Below are 4,161 nucleotides of genomic sequence, written 5' to 3'. Positions count from 1 at the left end.
AAAAAGTTGTTAGAAGTTTAATTTTACTCGTTTGAAAAAATATTCGACTCACCCTCTCGCAGCACGTGTAGCTGGAGCAGAAGATGACCTTGAGAAGTAGAACAACCCAGGTCAAGGACACTATGACGAAAATGGCAATGAAGATATCACGAATGTCCTCAAAAACTTCGCACGTCTCATGGTATATGTTCACACTGCCGAGACAAATTCAGACGTTACAAAGAACATCAGACGTCATAAAGAACATCAGACGCCATAAAGAACATCAGACGTCACAAAGAACACATTTAAACGTGGACAACCAGACAACGACGGCTGAGACAGATGTTGACTCACCCACAAACGCACGTGCTGTTTATCGTCTGGCAATCCTCTATCGAGATTGTCCTCCTCGTAAACACATCATAACTGCCAAACGCAATGACCAACACAACACCAATCATGGCCATTAAACACAGGATACTGGACACAATGACCAACACGTACTGAAATTACACAATACAATATGTTGCGCATTATTATATGTGTGTATATCGGTAAGTACATGGTGTATATGTGTATTTTTCTGTGTGTTTCTAAATCTTTAAGTATTTACACTTCTGTACGATATTTGTCACTGACTTTCGTTTGTATGTGTGTCTATGTGTGAGAGAAAAAAATTTGCGAGAGGGCAACTTATAAACCACGTTTTTTATTAAGAGAAAACGCAAGAAAAATTTCATATAGATTTGAACCAAATCAATTATCAGCTGAAAAGTTAGGCTGTTTCACGCAGTAAGTAATACGGAACTTTCACCCCGTATGTGTTCATCTAAGTATCAAGTACTCACCAGACATTTGTTTTGGACTAATGCTGCTATGGTGCCAAAAATCCCAGGAATTATGTACTGGAAAAAATATTAAAAATATAAATGTATATGTCTACAGGCAATCTACACACGACATAGCTCAACACAAACATCTGCCACTATAAACAGCTCACCAGAAAGCCGAAAGTCCAAAATGGAACCGAATCTAGCATCGTGGACACACTCAGTTTCCCAGAACCTTTCTCGGTTAGTACGGCAACAAGAACAGCAAACAGTATCCCTAAAATGTCATCGTCAAAAAAAAATATCAAAGTTAAAACTGTACAGGGTTATCTAAGCATTATCGTGAATTCATTTCTACTATCTTAATAAAATATTCGTAAAACCAATCCTAAGATTATTTTAAAAATCAATTCTATAAAATAAATCAGTACAAAAAGGATTTAAACGCACGCATTTAAAGATATCGATTAAAAAGAAGCTTTTTGTTATAAAGACATATCGCTCCATGCATACTGTATCCAAAAACCACGTCAAACATCTGTACTGTATTAAAGGTGTATGCTCAGAACGTGCATTCTGTCCATAAACTACAACAAAAGTTGTCAACAACTTACCCCCAACTATAACAAACCCTGACAAGCTACTCAGGGTGATTGCTTTCCCTTTGTTCATCCTCCTGTTTTCTAAATGTTCAGATTTACTGTGGACAGATAGAAATGTTCAGATTTACTGCGGACATAGAAATGTTCATACTTACTCACACAAAGTACAGGCTAAATAAAGCTTAATTTTAATAAGTGGGGAAAAATGAAGAACGCTTTAAAAGCATCTTAAGCCATAAGGACACAAATACCCTATTTTGTAGCACTTTTAAAGTGATCTCCACAAAAGTGGTGGTAATCATTTCAACAATTGTCAGAAGTAACACACAAACACTCCACAAACAATCCACATACACACTCTATACACACGCCCCCCTACCCCTACATAACGGAAACTAACACTGAGTTAGACCTGAAGGCTTTAAAAGTGCTGCTCATTTACACGCTAGGGGTCGTGTGTCAGACACTACTGGTGAGAAATGGGGGTTAACACCAGAGTCGTAGAGACCCCTCCCAGACCCCACATATACGATGTATATGTATCCTACTGCTTTGAGTACTCGATGGCGTTCTACCCTTTAAAGGTTCCCATTTAGGACCTGATAGTCAAGAGAGCAGATGAAGTAACCTTCACCTGTTTCTGTGGCAAATAACAAGATGGTTCTATACCCAACCACCTCTACATTCCCTAACTCAGGTTAGGTACCCATCACCGCTGAGTGGACCAGGGGCGGAACTACAGTGCCGCCAGACCCCGCAATGCGGGGGGGGGGCCCACCCCATTTAGGGGCCCACGGCCGACCATAAAAAATTGTTAAAAAAAATGTTCTTGCATTTTTGATTTAATGTTTGTTTTGTAAAAAAGATTACCGTAGCTGCGGTTGGATTATCTTTATTCTATAGACACTACCCCACGCTCATTTTTCCTTCGTTTTTAAACCACTGTGAAAGCCGAGTCCTCTTTCTCCTACAATGAAACTTATCAAAGATAAGCAAACGTTCAAACCACTTCCATGACTTATTTCCCTTTTTTAAATAGTCAAACAGTGATGCTCATAAGCTTCTTCTTAATAGATTTGTACTAAACAAATTAAAAAGCAATTACTTCTCTTTAATATTATTTGTTTATAAATTACTTACTAAAGAATGACACGGTATAAAAAGAAAATGTATTCAAAATTAATAAAATAAATATGAAAAAACATAAAAATAAACATGACATTAGACACCATTATTTACAGAAAGCTTTCATGTTTTATATTCTTTTGACCAATATGAGGTTAAAGGACTTACGGCAGAGATAATATTAAACTGATTCTTAAAAAAACAGACTAATGCACTTACACTCATGATGTGATGTTGTAATTTGTTTTAATAAAAAAAAAAAAAACCCACGTATTTCTCATAACAGGAACAGGCCAGCATGAATAAGTATCCTATGTTCGTATGTTGTGTTTAAGTATATATGTATATATATATATATATATATATATATATATATATATATATATATATATATATATATATATATATATATATATATATATATGTATATATATATATATATATATATATACATGCATATATAGGCCTATATATTTATATGGGGGGGGGCTAAACATTTTTTTTGCGGGGTGGCCCCTTTTTTCTAGTTCCGCCACTGGAGTGGACTCAGTCCAGAAATCGAACGAGAAATTCCGGGTCAGCATTAATGCTATATATACAATCATTCAACTCATTGTTTCCTTTTCCCCTCGTCACTCTTAATGTCTTGTTTTATGTCCGATATTTCTTTGGTTGTTTCCCTTTGCGAGTTCAGTTAACCAATCATGATAATTTGGCTACAGGATGTATCTGAATGACAGATTAGCGTCAGAAACTTCACCTATGTGAGCTTTGTCTAATGATGGAAGATGTTGGCAGTTTGGTCTCGTATTTTCACATCGTGTCTATGGAACAATCTCGAATACAAGACATGAAATGGTTGGATGATAAGTTTGGCTGAAAGAAGTTACCATCAAACAAAAATGTAGTTGTCCGTTGACTTGCAACGTGGTGACATGTGGTAAGATTATTTTATTTGAAATGCGCCTGCAGAGTACGGAATAAATTGTTTTTCGTTATTTACGTGGTAAATAGCAAAGTGTAGAATAAATTTTTTCCCAGCAAAAATTTCCTAAAGATAATCATATCTCCATCTCAGTGGAGGAACTAGAAATCAAAGGCTCCCCCGCAAAGAAAAAACTAGGGCCCCCTATATATATATATATATATATATATATATATATATATATATATGTTACGGTCAAAGCCCGAAGTCGGCCAATGCTAGGATTGGCCGGCCAATCCGCGCATTGGCCAATATCGCCTCCCATAGGTCGGTCAAAGTCTGAAATAGCTCTTGATTTCGGCCTTTGGCCGGCCAGTCCGCGGTCTGGCCATGGTGGACCGGCCAAAGTCTTAATTAGTCCAAATTAGAAGATCATGAGCAGATTTTGGTTTTTTTTTAATGCCGTAAGGATCATGAAATTAAGTCTTTATTGATCATTAATTAAAGTAAATGACAGAAACATTCAAATTTTTTATTGTACTATAGTCTCAATCTTTCAATATCAAGATGCGATGGTTCGTAGTGATTTTTCCTCAGTGCCAACTGACGACAATAAGAGCATTTTTTCGTGAAGAATTGAAAACTCACTTCTAGCATACAGTTGTTTTAGAACACCATGTTCCGTTCCTAATTTGTA

At 36.4% G+C, this 4,161-nt stretch overlaps 1 long non-coding RNA gene across 1 annotated transcript; it reads right to left on the bottom strand.

The window, feature by feature from the left end:
• Positions 1 to 342: 342 nt before the first annotated feature.
• Positions 343 to 1,091, bottom strand: LOC131952691 (uncharacterized). Its single transcript, XR_009388557.1, has 3 exons — positions 983 to 1,091; positions 831 to 887; positions 343 to 485 (listed from the first exon to the last, which is right to left on the bottom strand). It is a non-coding gene; the product is annotated as an uncharacterized LOC131952691 (long non-coding RNA).
• Positions 1,092 to 4,161: the final 3,070 nt, after the last annotated feature.

The sequence above is a fragment of the Physella acuta genome, unplaced genomic scaffold, assembly GCF_028476545.2.
Source record: "Physella acuta isolate Inbredline_101_S28 unplaced genomic scaffold, ASM2847654v3 ptg000889l, whole genome shotgun sequence".
In the NCBI taxonomy this organism is placed as follows: Eukaryota; Metazoa; Mollusca; class Gastropoda; family Physidae; genus Physella; species Physella acuta.
Note: the sequence above shows the minus strand (reverse complement) of the source record. Positions and strands in the feature narration are given on the sequence as shown.